Source organism: Corythoichthys intestinalis, chromosome 18 (genome assembly GCF_030265065.1).
Source record: "Corythoichthys intestinalis isolate RoL2023-P3 chromosome 18, ASM3026506v1, whole genome shotgun sequence".
In the NCBI taxonomy this organism is placed as follows: Eukaryota; Metazoa; Chordata; class Actinopteri; order Syngnathiformes; family Syngnathidae; genus Corythoichthys; species Corythoichthys intestinalis.
Window position 1 is genome coordinate 14,392,166 of NC_080412.1, and position 16,799 is coordinate 14,408,964.

Sequence of the window (16,799 nt, forward strand, 5' to 3'; positions counted from 1 at the left end):
AACCCCAAAAAGGCTCACACGCCTCTCCCTGGTGTGGCAAAATTTTTCTGCAGCCGTTTGGCTGGTGTGATGCGAAAAATAAACAAATTAATCCGCAAAATCAGCTGAATCCTTAGTCCTTCTCATACAACAGTACGACTGGACGGTGAAGAGGACTCCTTTACCGTACATGTCACAGCGCCCTCTTTCTCAACTTGAGACTGTTGCCGGAAGACACTCATTTTCATGGCTCGGGATTAAAAAAACTAGATAAATATAGTGATAGCTTCTATACACATCCAAGCGGTCCATTTCATTTGGGAGCATAAAATACAGCGGAAAATATGAAAAAAACATACTTTTTGCTGTCATAGGCACTTTAAATGATGAAACAGTTTTAAAACACATGGCGAAAGTAGACAGAAGGGAAACTATGGAATAACAGGAGCAATTTTAACAACTTTAATGGTTAATTCACAACATTATATTAATTGAATGTAGTTTAAAGCTGCTAATACAGAATGGGGACTTGAGTATTTTCATTTACATATACTGTTTTGAACTGTTAACCTGATACTGAAATAGTCGTTTATTTAAGCCTGAGAGAATTTTGTACAATTTTTGTAACTAATGAACGAAACATTAAAAGCAACTGGGGGCGGGGCGGTGCATCAATATTCGATTTATATAATCAAATATAAGCCTCTGAATCGTAATCGTAATTGAATCGTGAGGTGCCCAAAGATTCCCACCTCTATCTTTTACAGTATTGTATAGTATTTTTGCCTCTCGTAACATGAAATTTTCTTTATTAACAAGAGGCAATATTTTCCCTTTTAGGCGTGTCGTAACCTGAAAATTATGTTTGTAGAGACGTTGGAAAGTAAAAGTACCACTGTATAGCTGAACATGTTCAGACTGGGACAATTAATTTCCAAGCATAAGAATAATGTTGGTCTATTAATATTTTTTTTTTCTCTCTGAATAGGCAGGATCGACTTATAAATTAATAGATAAATATAGTATAGAAGAAGAAAAAAAGAATTATTAATTTAATTAATTAATTATTAGGGTTATAGATGAACAAAAATGACTTGGTTATTTAGAAATAAATTGATAAATGACAGCAATAACACAATAAAGTTGATTTTTTTTTTTTTTTTTAATTGTTTTTTTCCCATAGTGTTCACTTCATCGCCTGCCATTGACAACAAAAGCCTCAAATCAATTTAAACTGGGAGAACTAGCTGCAAATGCTCATTGCCAATGACGGCGCTAAACGTCCAGTCCATTTTGACTAGGTGGGGTAAATGAAGCCAATGAGTCAAATGAGTGCCCTTAAAGGGTGAATGTATCTTGTTTAGGGATCATTCAGACCTATAAACACATGGGACTTGAAGTTGACATTTATTAGACCACAAGCAGAGACACACTAAATATAGGATGGAACAGCAGGCTCTATTTTCCTGAGAAGACTGGGATCATTCAACATATATCAAGAACTGCTCATAATGTTTTATTACTCTGTCGCCCCAAGTGCCCTCTTCTATAGTGTGCCAGGCGGGCAGTATTGGAATGAGGGACGTTGGACACCTACACGCTCGTGGGTAAGCTGGCTCTGTTATTGGAACAGAGCAGAATCCCAAAACATTTGTTGCAGCAAAAAGTTACCTCCAAAAATTGCTGTACATCTTTTATAACATCAACCAACCTATTCTGGTTCAAACATTTCAATTCTACTTGTATATAATTGCTTTTTTTTTTTTTTTTCAAGATAATTGAGGATATTTGTCAAAATAATGTTGATTTATAGTTCAGATATCCAGCCAGCAGGCGTAGCTGGATGGGAAAAACAATAAAATTAATTTCAAAACAGCCCAAATTACAACCTCCCACTCAAGATGACATGTTTCCCCTTTGTAGTGGACCACGCATAAACAAGGACTGTGGTGTTTCAACTTAGGTGAAAATTCAATTTAGTAAAGTCACAAGACAAACAATTTAACAAAATGTCTTGAGCCCAACATAAAAGAGGTCAAAATAACAAGAGGCTTCAACCAAACTGACCTCCACAGCAATCGCTGTGGCCGCTTAAATAAAGACAGACTCTACTAAACGACCACCTGACGGAGGTATGATAACAAATTAACCAAACATTGCCAACTTAATTCAACAACAACAGATGGAAAAATTACATACGGTGGGGCAAATAAGTATTTTGTCAACCACTAATTGTGCAAGTTCTCCCACTTGAAAATATTAGAGAGGCCTGTAATTGTCAACATGGGTACCATGAGAGACAGAATGTGGAAAAAAAAAAAACAGAAAATCACATTGTTTGATTTTTATAGAAATTTTCCACCATGATTTGCAAATAAAAAGTATTTGGTCAATACCAAAAGTTCATCTCAATACTTTGTTATGTACCCTTTGTTGGCAATAATGGAGGCCAAACGTTTTCTGCAACTCTTCACAAGCTTTTCACACACTGTTGCTGGTATTTTGGCCAATTCCTTCATGCAGATCTCCTCTAGAGCAGTGACGTTTTGGGGCTGTCGTTGGGCAACACGGACTTTCTACTCCGTCCACAGATTTTCTATGGGGTTGAGATCTGGAGACTGGATAGGCCACTCCAGGACCTTGAAATGCTTCTCACAAAGCCACTCCTTTATTGCCCTGGCTGTGTGTTTGGGATCATTGTCATGCTGAAAGACCCAGCCACGTCTCATCTTCAATACCCTTGCTGATGGAAGGAGATTTTCACTCAAAATTTCTCGATACACGGCCCCATTCATTCTTGCCTTTACACAGATCAGTCGTCCTGGTCCCTTTGCAGAAAATCAGCCCCAAAACAAAAACATTAAATTGTTGTGGTAATGGTAGCCATCACACCCTTATACAACTTTTTTTATATTTAGGGCCTGAGCACCAACTGGCGCGAGAGGCCTGGATTATTTTTCTTTTTTCAGGGCAAATGAAAATGGCCAATTTGGAGGCCTGAACATGCTCGAAAACTCACCAAAATTTGCACATGCATGGAGCTTCGCGTAAATTTCCATAATTTTGCAACGCTGCGAAAAAAGTTTTTAAAATGGTGAGTTTTCATTCACATGTCTGACCTGGGCGGGGTTCCAAAGTCGGCAATTTTTTGGGCAACACGCCATATTCAGTAAATGACTAATAACTCCCTGATACAATCTTTTTCATGTCTGGCATATATGTGAGGCATCCCAGCCTGAACATGACTGCATTGAAATATTACCCATTAAGCCTGGCGCCCTCAGCTGGGAACAGGAAACTGCCTTTTTTACGAGACAGGCTCCTCCTCCAAGGGAAAAAAATCAATTGCCCTCAAACCTGTTTCAGGGGAGCCTTAAGACATGTGTACAAATGCCTGATGAAAAATGTTGTGGTTTGGTTGAAGCAGATGAGTCCAAACAGTAAAGTGAAAATGACGGTTTGTGTCGCCACAAATTTTAAACAGTCATAATTTGGCAGACATACAACAAATCTGCACAAAACTTCCCGTGCTTAGTGAGAATCGTGCCATGAAGGGTCCTGTAGGGGTCATTTGCATCAACCCAACAGCGCCAACTAGTGGCAACAGAAAGTCACTCATTTTACTTATAAATGTCCTGTTCTTAGTTATTGTAGTTATTGTCTTGGTTATTGTAGTTTCTTTACCTTTTGTAATACTACATTTTAAGGCCCACGTCTCTGTCTGTTGCTGTGACGAGCCTTTGTTCGCCATTACAAGGAAGTCGATTTTTTCAGGGACTTGGGCAGCTTATAGAGCAACAAAATTTGGCACATTTTTGATCAAATTGGCCCAATTTGAAGATTCATTTTGGTTTTGAATAAGGGTGTGGCTGCACAGCTCAGTAGCACCTCCTTTTTTGTTGAACTCTCTCCAGTAGGGTTTTTTTCTCCTAGTTGTGCGAATGTATTTTTATCCCAAAAAAAGAGGCCAGTTTCGAGCATGTTAGGGTCCCATGAGATGATTGGAGGGGGACAATCTGTCACCACCCCGACCTGCGCCTTGTCAGAGTTTGCGTGACATCCGAATTGCGCCAAACGGCAAGGGCTCATTCAGTCCTTCTTGCAGGCCAAGTTTCATATTATATCCAGAAAGAAAAAGTCAACAGCGGGGGACACATTATGGTAGAATCATAGCAGTTTTGCGATAAGTATTATGAGTGATGCAGTTATTCTTAGAAAAGGTTAAAAGTATTGCATTTTCATTTCAATAAGCACAATAATTGACTGTTTATTCATTATTAAACACCAACAATACATGTTTGTCGATAGATTGTTGGAGCACAACTTTAACAAAAAAATTTTTAAGAAGTACATTCTGGGAAAAGTATTTCTCTAGAGATTGATGTCAAAAGCAGAAGCAAATCCACCTGTCACGAGGAAACAATTCGAAACACACCAGAATAAGCAACAAAACCAATAAAATTATAGTGCATCGAACGTATTTTAATTTAATGTCATTTTTGGAATTTCACTTTGTACCTATAAATCAGAAATTACATGAAGTTCACAGTTCACACGTTGTGAGGCACTAAAATCCTAACTTGTTCAAATATCGATATTCATTAATTTAATTATTATATCATTAATTTATTATTTACTAATTGGCTGCCATTATCAAAACACTAGACACCTACTTTATTTAAACAATGAGTACTGGCCATGAATGCTCCCTTGCTAACTTAATATACAGCAGTCTTAAAAGCCAAAATCACTAGTCACAGATATAGCTCATTCAATCCAAAAGTATTGGCACCCCTGCAATTCTGTCAGATATTGTTCAGTTTCTCCCTGAAAATTATTGCAATTACAAATGCTTTGGTAATAATATCTTAATTTATTTTGCTTGCAATGAAAAAACACAAAAGAGAATGGGAAAAAAATTAAATCATTATCATCTTACACAAAACTCCAAAAATGGCCCGGACAAAAGTATTGGCACCTGTTGAAAAATCATGTGATGTTTCTCGAATTTGTGTAGTTAACAGCACCTCTTACTTACCTGTGGCACATAACAGGTGATGGCAATAACTAAATCCCACGTGCAGCCAGTTAAAATGGATTAAAGTTGACTCAACCTCTGTCTTGTGTCCTTGTGTGTACCACATTATACATGGAGAAAAGAAAGAAGACTAAAGAACTGTCTGTGGACTTGAGAAGCAAAATTGTGAGGAAGCATGGGCAATCTCAAGGCTACAAGTCCATCCCCAAAGTCTTGAATGTTCCTGTGTCTACCGTGCGCAACATCATCAATAAGTGTAAAGCCCATGGCACTGTGGCTAACCTCCCTAGATGTGGACGGAAAAGAAAAATTGACAAGAGATTTCAACTAAAGATTGTGCGGATGTTGGATAAAGAACCTTGACTAACATCCAAACAAGTTCAAGCTGTCGTGCAGTCCGAGGGTACAACATTGTCAACCCGTACTATCCGTCGACGTCTATATGAAAAGGGACTCTATGGTAGGATACCCAGGAAGACTCCACTTCTGACCCAGAGACATAAAAAAAGCTAAGCTGGAGTTTGCCAAAATTTACCTGAGAATGCCAAAAACGTTTTGGAAGAATGTTTTCTGGTCAGATGAGACAACTTTTCCCAGAATGCTCTACTTTTATCAACATAGAGTTTACAGGGAAAAAAAACATAGCCTTCAAAGAAAAGAACACAGTCCCCAAACTCAAACATGGCGGCAGTTCACTGATGTTTTGGGGTTGCTTTGCTTCCTCTGGTACTGGACTGCTTGACCATGTGCATGGTATTATGAAGTCTGAAGACTACCAACAAATTTTGCAGCATAATGTAGGGCCCAGTGTGAGAAAGCTGGGTCTCCCTCAGAGTTCATGGGTCTTCCGGCAGGACAATGACCCAAAACACACTTCAAAAAGCACTAAAAATTGGTTTGAGAGAAAACACTTGAGACTTCTGAAGTGGCCAGCAATGAGTCCAGACCTTAATCCCATACAACACCTGTAGAGAGATCTGAAAATGGAAGTTTGGAGAAGCACCCTTCAAATATCAGAGACCTGGAGCAGTTGGCCAAAGTAGAATGATCTAAAATTCCAGCAGAACGTTGTAAGAAACTCATTGATGGATACCAGAAGTGGTTGCTTGCAGTTATTTTGTCAAAAGGTTGTGCTACCAAGTGTTAGGCTGAGGGTGCCAATACCTTTGCCCGGCCCATTTTTGGAGTATTACATAAAATGATAATGATTTTTTTTTTTTTTTTTCATTCTCTTTTGTGTTTTTTCATTGCAGGCGAAATAAATTAAGATATTACTACCAGAGTATTTGTAATTGCAATCATTGAGCAATTATCTGACAGAATTGCAGGGGCGCCAGTACTTTTGGCCAGCAGTGTATGCTACTGCGCTGCTTCTGTTTACACTCGATAGTTTTATGTTGCAACACTACTTGATACATTTAACGTTAATGGCAGATCAGTTTAATGTCATTCATCAAAGTATGTGACACAGCGGCACTTTTCCTCTTTATAATTACTTGGTTTATTTTGCCATTATTTCTCCACCACGCTGTGATTGTACCAAGGTTCTCTATTGCTGCACTTCTTGTCGGAATGTGTAATCAGCAGTGTTAATTGTAATCATAATGTATTGTGCACAAAAACAGCCAGAATGACTGATTGCACCAGCACTGAATTCCTTTTGTGAAAAAGTAACACTGAAGCAGTAAGACCTGCTACCATGGAGACGAGATGACGCATATAACCGGTGATCAATATCATTTGGTTGCCTGCACCCAGCACAGCATTTATCTCAACATTTAGTGTGTCTGTCACAATGCTGACTGAAATTGATGGCATGCAATGATGCGTGGCCTAATGACCAAACAATAGCATTGTCCACCATTTTATGTGTGATTCATTGACATCACAGATTTTAGTGCTTGTCAGACATTCTAATCTTCAATACATCTATACGGCAAGTTTTACTGGGAATCAATTCAGGGTGCATCACACTTACTGCCCATAGTTAGCTGGGATAGGCTCGGGCACCCCCATGAACCTCGTGAGGATAAGCGGCATGGAAGGAAAAAAATACTGTAATCAAGATGTACAAGGATATTGTCAAAAGAACAACATCACAACATAGCAGCAACAAGCAGAAATAAAAAACCCACGAGCTGTCCTGTGAAGCAAATGGTAAGATAGCATCATGTGAGAGTGATAATGTCAGAAGTATGCAAGTATTTAATATTTTTTGTCCTTTTTTTTTTTCTCGTTAATACATCGGCGAGCTATCGGATCGGTCAAAATCGGGTGACTTGAACTCCGGTGAGAAAATATGTGATCGGCATAGGCGGAGTTTGACTTTTGTGGCAGGGTGGGCAAAACATGCTGAGGAACCCGAAAAGCGGTGTCAGCAATAAAATTAACTAAGATATATGCTCGGTTAGTAGCTTAGCCCATGCTCGTAAATACAGGCATCCCAGCTATGTGTGTGTGCATGTGTGTGTGAACGCGTGCGTTTTTCTGTGGAGAAGTAGATGCCGATTTTTGCGTTCCGCGGAGATATCCAATTTAATGCCAAGTTTTTCCAGTCACTCACACCTTGGCGAAACAAATCTTCACCGAGGTGAGTTTGAAAATGGCGGCAGGCAAAACAGGAGACGGCATCCTTATTAACTGAATATTCCAGCCACGAATATTAATAATCATACATTGAAAATGAGTGTTTATTTTGTTTCCCATCATTTTTTAGGGGAATTCTAAATTAGGCTGCTTAGGACAGCTATGCTTTTGGCCAAGGACATCGTCCATTGAATATGGAATGGCCGGTTGTGGCTCTGTTGTACAATTAGCGTCTTTAGTGGGACAAACTGAAACTCCGCTCACCATTTTGGTGGTGCTGTCCAGCGTTTCATGGTCCACATCTTCAATCTTTTGTTCTCGCTCAGTAATTGTTGTCGCTTTTGAAAGCTTAGGTTTAAAATATATATATATGTTATATCCATCTTGTTCCTTCTGTCCTCAGGTGGTTTTGGCTTACCGGAGCAAATGACCGTCTAAGGCAGGCATGTCCAAAGTGCGGCCCTGGGGCCAAATACGGCCCGTGGTCAAATTTCATCCGGCCCCCAGCCTGTGTCATAAAATCAATAATGTCTGGCCCGCACACAGACCTAATAAATTGGTCAGCAGTACTGCTACTAGCATATGAAGTAGCTTACAAACTAAATGCTGCTCCTCATTTACCCACTAATGCGGCCCGTGGTCAAATTTCATCCGGCCCCCAGCCTGTGTCATAAAATCAATAATGTCTGGCCCGCACACAGACCTAATAAATTGGTCAGCAGTACTGCTACCAGCATATGAAGTAGCTTACACACTAAATGCTGCTCCTCATTTACCCACTAAAAGGCAGCAGCACTCTAAGCAACATTACCCCGCGTGACCCTTTACTCCCAATTTTCTAAAATGGCGACAACCGACAAAAAAAAAAGAAAGTTGACTGTGACGGCCGACGCATCAAGGATAGGTGGAAATTGGACTATTTCTTCACTAAAATACGCAAAAACTGTGTCTACCTCATTTGCAAAGAGACAGTCGCTGTTTTTAAAGTGTGAGATGTGAGGCGATATTACCAAACAAGACAAGCTGACATGTATGACAAGATTACAGGGAAGATACGTAGCGAGAAATTGAAGCAATTTAAAGCTACTGCAGTTTAATTTTACAGCAGCAGTTTTTCGCAAGAGCCCAAGAGATGAAAGAGAACGCCACAAAGGCTAGTTGCAAGATTTTGTGAAAATTATTAATTTAAAAAAAAATTGTAATAAAGCAAATGTGACACACAGAATGGCTTGCTAAAATTTGCATAAATATATTGTTCTACGTATAGGATGTCAGCCAAGGTCGGCCCCCCACATTTTTACCACACCGATTCTGGCCCCCTTTGCAAAAAGTTTGGACACCCCTGGTCTAAGGTGCTAGTCGCAATATCCGTTCGAAAATAATTTTGACCCATTATAAAAAAAAATTAAAAATCATTTTTGTTGTTTTATTGCTTTACAACTTTTATAGGCAACATTAAATCAGCAAAGTCTTAATTTTAAATTCATATATTGGAAAGTCTATTATATGCAATGACATTTCCGGCCACCGGGGGGGCTATAACCCTCCTGCCCTTAATCTCCACGCAAGGTGATCGGGACCCTCTTAATTGCTCCAAGAGAGTCTGGCTCCAGCCCGCCTCTCTCAGTACCCTGCGCCGCTCGTCTCAGTACCCATCCCGCAGACAGGAAGTGACGCAATATCGCAGCTCTCAGACCGGAAATGACAACATGAAGCAGCGCTCGAGCTTCCGGTTTTATCGTAATAATTAGCGTCCATTCGAACGTAAATACTAGTTTACTTTTCTTTTCGCACGTCTTTTATTTTCGGTTTCAGCATCACTCATTATTATTTAAATAATAATTTATTTCCATGCTCCTTAAATTGATTTGGTGAAATCGGGAGATTAACTCTTTAAGCGCGGTCAGTTTGTTAAAGCCTGCTGATTTTACCAAAATGAAAAACACGGTTACAGTACATCAAAATTAAAATACACACTACTGCAATAAAGGTTTAATTAGTGACTGAAAGATCGCCTGTGACCTATCACAGTGTGTACTTTAGTTTGTCAATTGTAAAATTATTAGAAATTGCTGTCATCCTTACATTTTAATGAACGGACACATTAATATAGCTTCATTACAATTTAATGTATCAAAAACGTAATATTCTCTCAATGTTGCAACCAAACCAATTTTGTCTTTCATTTTGCTACTTAAATTCATTCATGTGGGTGAAGATCCTAATTAACTAATTCAGAAACTATATTAAACTTTCTGCTCCAGGAAAGGCACCTTTATTTCAAACAGAAATGACAAAATAGTTGTCATGTGTTAGTTGTTTTTTTTCTTTTATCCCAGACAATAGTTGTAGGTTGTTTTAATTACCTGACATTTTTCGGCAAGCACTCCCACCTTCATCACAGGTAATTAAAACTACCTACAACTAACATCTGGGATTAAAGAAAAAAAACAACTAATTTATAAGTGTAGAAAAATGAACTCAATACAACCAGTTCTAATGTGGTAAACTTTATTTTTTTAGTTTTATTATTTTTTTTTTTTATTGAGAGAATACCCGATATTTTCTTTAGTCAACAATCTCCTCAAAAAAGGTAAATCCATCTTCCAGATGGTTGAAACAGAACTTGAATGGCTCCAAGACATTGTAGTTCGTGCTCATCCTCTTCCATCTGCAGGATGCTTGGGAACTCCTACTGCATTGATTCCCCCCCCCCCCCCCCCCCCCCCCCCCCCCCCCAGCCCTGTCCGAGGCTTTTGTGCTGTCTTGCACAATCTTTTACCAAAACTGTTCATTGGAAAAGAGAAAGAAAAGAGCTATTTGAATATTACATAAGTAAAATAAAAATGATGCTTTGTTAATGTTATACTTGATTTTTCTTTTCAGGCATTGCATTAAACTAGGTATATAAACAATCTTACCATTTTTCCCGCAATATCTTTTTGGAGTGGGCCACCACTAACTTGAAGGAGCTGTGGTTGCACCTCTTCCTAAAAATAAATCAGTGAATAAAGGGGGGCATGTTCAAAAGTGCGTCAGAGTAATGGACACTAAAAAGTCTTTAAAAGCTGACCTCAGCAATTATATTCAAATTTCACTTCTGTAACTGATAGACTGGTGGCACTTCACCCCGCAGTAATGCTTTTGCCTCATTTGTCCAATGGGCAAACTCTTTCCTGTGGCTCACATAAGTTGAAAAAATACAAAAATAAGTATTCCACATTTTCCAACAAAGAATTAAGGTGCTGTGCACCTACTTTCCTATGAATGCCATATCAACAGTTTCAAAGATTTACCATGCACCCAAGTTTGAAATTGTCCGCTAGCAATATACACCACCACTTCCTCAGAGTTGGCATATCAGTCTAACAAAAATTAAAAACAAGTGTAAATAAAGAATAACGACAAGGATATTTTGTAGCCCAATTTGAATGATTCGGTGAACTTCATTTTACAATGGTTAAACTCAAAGAGAGCATCCAGAACAGTGCAAAGAGCATACTACAAATGGATAAATGAATACAAATATCACAGAGGACAAAATTGGATAGTTAAACTCACCTACCATCAACATGAAGATGCCACAGTCCTTCCCCTATGGCTGTCCCGGAAAACCCTAACGTAAGAATTTAACCGAGTCACTTCCTTCAAGTTTTGAATCAATGAATATACACACTTTTACAAATACCTCTATTTCACTTCCAATCCTCTCTTTCCATGTCCCCCTGTTGATTGACTGTCAACGTTTTCTGCAATTGAATATATAGGTCTATATTAAATACAGTAGTTAAACAATTACAAACGTGTTTCCATGCATAAGAACACCAACCAGTCAGGTTTAAATGATTCATGCAAACAAAACAAGGGCGTAGGTTTGCATAGGGACGGTAGGGACATAACACGACCAACTTTTCAGGATGCTAAAGTTGTCCCCACCAACTTTTGAGCAACCTTATTTGCATTATATTCGTCCCTACCAATGTTGAGACCGGGCCAACGCCCTTGAAACAAAACATTCGCAATTTTAGAGTGGCATTTTAGAATTTTGCTTCAAATGATTGGATGAATCATCTGGAGTGCAATTCTGCTTTAATTGAAGGGGCAACATAAAAGGATCGACTGGAACATACCTTCAAAACCAAACAAGGCTATTCTGGATCATCATGGAAACGCCATGCCAATATGAATGGATACTGAATTTCATTAGAGATAACAATAGTTCTCTGATCTCATGATTGGATCTGTTTTTCTTCCCAGAAATAATTGGAATTTTGATCATTTAATTTGTTATGATTTGACTGTTCTTTGAAAATGAACCAATGCTCCAAGTTGTACTTGTTACTAATCAGCCTTACAGGCAAATGCATGTGTGGGTCACATTCTGTAGGCTTTCACCATGTTGCAACAACATAGGGGTCAGCCACAAATATGGTCCTTCCCTGAAAAATACATAATCTATACACACGGACATATGTTATATAAATACAAACGTACACAGACACCTACATGAGCCCATACAAGCATTCTGTAGGCTACATAGTTAAAATAATACCCTACACACGCCAAAAAATACTTTTTTATACCTTTGAATGAGCTACTTGTTAGACAAGCTATAAATATGCATTTCATATCTGCAAAAAAACAAACACAAAAAGTTACATTTTACTTAATTGTACAAGTGACATTATGTTCTTTAGAGAAACTAAATCCTCAAAATTCACAGTTGATTCCATTTCATTGTTCAGGCCAACGTTCCAAAAGTCAGCACGTGTCAATCAAACTTTCTTTTTTTAGAAAATCAACACCATTTCTGGCCTCTTTATATTCAAGATTTGCATAAGCTAATGAGAATGTTGATTGGTTAAATAAACAAAGAGTAAATAATCAATTATGTCCAATTGTTAACTGATATAAGGAATAATAAGCCTATCCAGATTTCCACTGAGCACAACATTTGTCTCAGACATAAAAACATACCAGCCGTTCCTGGGCAGGATGAGTTTGAACCGTCCATGAAGCTCGGCATGGTCTTATATTGTCACCATTGGTCCTGTCTGCACAGTGGGTTTTACAGTGTTCGATGTCTATCAAAAAAAGTGTTCAGCACAGTCCAAAATCTAAAGTACATTACTACTTATGCTACTTACTTCCATTTGGATCTGTGTGACATTCCTGTATCTGCATGGGAAGACTACCATTTGGTGGTCGTGATTTAGTTTCTTCCCAATGGGGTGGTGATCTTGGAGCTAGTAAAAAAAAACCAAAATAATGAAAAAATATATAGCTAAGCAGAGTAACAATATCAAGAAAAAATTACAACCTTGTTCTATTTGGATCATGTGACAACATTCAAACTACAAAGGACCAGACAAAACAAATGAAGGCAAAACAACAATACCATACAACAACAAAAACAGCGAGCTGCGAATTGCAGGCATGTACATAATGAAAAATAAGAGTGCAATATAATGATGAAAACTACACAATGAAGACTGTTCATTGTGGGGAAAAAAATGTAAAAAGCATTAGCAGCATTAGCCAATTCGCTGCTGAATTCATCAGTACGTATTAAACAATATAAGTAGAGCAAAGTCACATGCAGTTAGTAAAGGAAGACATTATTTAAATTACATTAAGAATACTAGATATAAGTACGGTCTTTTCAACTCAGAATAAACACTTCATATTTTCACCGCAAGTGTTGTTTAACTATTTAACATTTTTAAACATGCATACGCTTTTAAAAACTTTTTTTCAGTGCGGCCACTTACGTTACTTCACCTCTCGCGAAGAAAACACGGTAACTTGTTTTCGTTGCAAGGGTTGACGACATTTCCAGTCTGAGGGGACTGAGAGCTGCGGTATTGCGTCATTTCCTGTCTGCGGGATGGGTACTGAGAAGAGCGGCGCAGGGTACTGAGAGAGGCGGGCTGCGGCCAGACTCCTCTCCTTAATTGTAGGCACAATAATATTGGTTTTCCTGTTTGCGTTGTTATCCCAGTTGATGTGAAAACGCATAGAGCTGAAATCGTAAGAGCTACATTAACTCATTGTCTGTCATGATGGCGATAGAAGAAGGGCTGTCAGTGAATGAACATTTGTTCATTGGATGTCTGCTAGTGATAAACTCAGTTTAAATTCAGAGAAGGATGATTGGATGCCACATGATTGGACATCTGTTTTCAGACACCTTTGAATTACGTACCAACTCAACACATCCACCTTTTGATATCTCGGTGTCGCATATTTAGTCCTGCTGATCACACGTCGCAGCAGACAGCGTTCTGACATACTGAAGGAGGTGCACAAAAGCACACAGTCTTAACTTTGCTGCTGTTTTCCTCCTACGCAAAGACCCAGCCAGCAGTTACATCAAATACAAGACTCACTTGCTAAATGCAAGCCAAATATGGAAGATATTTGATCAAACTTTTAAAATGTATTGTATGTAATGAAGGGAAGCGGCCACGAATAAGATTACTACATTACAAATAAGTAAAGACAAAGGGGGGTGGGCACTTCCAAATTTGAAACAATATTTTCAAGCTGCACAGTTGAGACATTTGATTTGTTGGTGTAATGAGGGATATAAGGCAAAATGGAAGGATATAGAAGTTTTTTCACAGAAGTACCCATTACAATTTCAAATCGGACAAATCCAAAACCTAACTCAAAAAATCGAGGATGGAGCTGGCAATGTGGTAGTGTCTTTAACATTAGACGTATGGTACACCGTAGTAAAACTTTTAAAGATAAAGAAATAGGTCTACTAAAATGGATATCATACGATGATAAATTCATACCTGGAGTGGAAAGTTAGATGACGGGTTTAAGACATGGACAGATAAAGGAATTACAGCTATAAGTAAAGTGGTTAAAAGGGGAGAAATAAAAAGTTTCCAAGAACTGAAAAATGCATACAATCTTACTAACCAAGACTTTTTTAGATATCTGCAAATACACGATTACTAAAATAAGGATGTTAAGATAGGTGGGGACGAAGTATACCCTATAATACAAATATAAGTACGATCCTATGAGAATGTTATCCCTAAAACTGTATCAACTATATCTTGCATATTGAAAGACTCTGTAACTGAGTCAATACTATATGTGAAAATGAAATGGGAAAGAGAGCTGGACGAACTGATACCAGAGGAGAAATGGAACAACATGTGGCGGTAACACTTGTCAACATCACAATCACCTAAATGGAAGGAATTCAATTGGAAAAATTTAATTCGATACATCATCACACCTAAAATTAAAAGTAAACAAATAGTCAACAATCTTGCTGGAGACGATGCAACGACTTGAATCCAGACCATACACATATATTTTGGACATGCATTAATATTCAATCACTCTGGGAGAAGGTTCACTCAGCTCTCTGTGATATGTTGGGATACATGATTCCCAAATCCTGTCAGGTATTATATCTGGGACTTTTAGAGGATGTACAGTGGGGAGAACAAGTATTTGATACAATGAAAATGGGAAAACCCATTGGCAGTGTATCAAATAGTTGTTCTCCCCACTGTGCATAATACATAAAGTATACCAGTATATTGTGAAAATTCTCCTCGTGCTGCAAAAAAGGCCATAACAAAGAACTGGTTAAGAACTGAATCTCCAACATATGAACAATGGCAGCTAATAGTGGATGAAATACTCGACATGGAACAGCTAACATATAGGCTAAAGATAAAAGAATATTTGTTTTGGAAAAACTGCGTGAAGTGGCTGATTTACAGGGAAAAAGGGGTATAATATGGATCTCTGGCTCATCATGATAGAGGGGAACACAGGCCCGTTTGGTGCTCATTAGTTATATTTTTCTTTATGTTTGGTGTTGGTGTTATTCGGTGGTGGGGAATGTTGTGTTTGTGTTATTTGTGTGAAAATTATAAATACATAAAAAAAAAAAATTTTTTTTTAAATTTTTTTTTTTTCCACACCACTTCTATACCTCACACTTTTTTTTCCGAATAAAAACTAAAAGAATTTAAGTGTGTTATAGGAATCTGTGTGAGAGCAATTTACTAGAGTTTATCAGCGGCGAACCCATACCAGCCATTAATGTAAGCTGAATTTTTCGCCTTCTGTTCTTTTCTTTTTTTATTATTATTTATTTTTCTAAAAAGTGGAAAATGGAAAATATTGCATTTGTTTAAATTTATACTTTAAATTTTGCCTTTTTATACTAAAAATAGGAAACACCCAAATATTCTATTTCCATATATTTCTTTATTCATTTATCTTTGTCATCAACCAAAAAACGGGAAAATCGGTAAACATTCCCTTTCATTTTTGGATTTAATTTCAAACAGTGGAAAACACAGTAAAAATACTCTTTATTCTTAAATTTTGTTTCTAAACAGAAAAAATATTCTCAGATTTTGAGACCATACAAAATGATGTGATGGACCAGATCTGGCACCCGGACCGCAAGTTTGACATCCAGCGTTAGTTAATCTGAATGATGAGCTATTCCTCCTACATAAATGATGGACGTCTAGTCCTGTCTATGGCACCCAGACGAGTTAATTATTTAATATGGGTTGGCCAACATAATGGCCCTCTGATAGAAACCATAACTACAATGTGGCCAGTGACAAAGATGACTTTGAAACACCTGAACATAGACTTCATAATATATTGACATGACACTGGGCGCAGGGCTGATCCGTAGGGGGCCTATTTTCAAAAACTTCGAGTTCAAATATTTTCACAACCAAAGCTGCTACCGACCTAAAACCAAAATAGGCACCTACCTTAGCCATATATGAGTCTCCATGAGCGGCATCAAAAAATTCAAAGTCGTTCCCTTATAAAATCCCAAGTACCGTATTTTTCGGACTACAAGTCGCACTTGAGTATAAGTCGCACCAGCCATAAAATGCCCAACGAAGAGAAAAAAAAACATATATGAGTCGCATTTTGGGGGGATAAAATCCATCACGTAGAACAGATATGTCATCTTGAAAGGCAATTTAATATAAAAATACAATAGAGAACAACATGTTGAATAAATGTACAGTGTACAGTGCATGAACAACGAAATGCGAAAATACTGTCCTCACCAGGACGCTACGGCTCGGTCCTGGCTATACAGTGAACCCCCAAATGACGATGCTGGATGTCCGTATAATTTGCTGAATCAATTTGGTCCTCGATACCAAACAGGTTCGCATCA

The 16,799-nt window shown here is 38.1% G+C and overlaps 1 long non-coding RNA gene across 7 annotated transcripts; it reads right to left on the reverse strand.

The window, feature by feature from the left end:
• Positions 1-10,524: 10,524 nt before the first annotated feature.
• On the reverse strand, positions 10,525-12,849 carry LOC130906690 (uncharacterized). Of its 7 annotated transcripts, none has more exons than XR_009061360.1 (7): positions 12,751-12,849; positions 12,581-12,687; positions 11,292-11,352; positions 11,169-11,219; positions 10,900-10,968; positions 10,677-10,779; positions 10,525-10,593 (listed from the first exon to the last, which is right to left on the reverse strand). It is a non-coding gene; the product is annotated as an uncharacterized LOC130906690 (long non-coding RNA). The 7 variants fall into 7 exon arrangements; XR_009061361.1 differs by having other exon boundaries at positions 10,677-10,785; XR_009061362.1 differs by having other exon boundaries at positions 11,165-11,219.
• Positions 12,850-16,799: the final 3,950 nt, after the last annotated feature.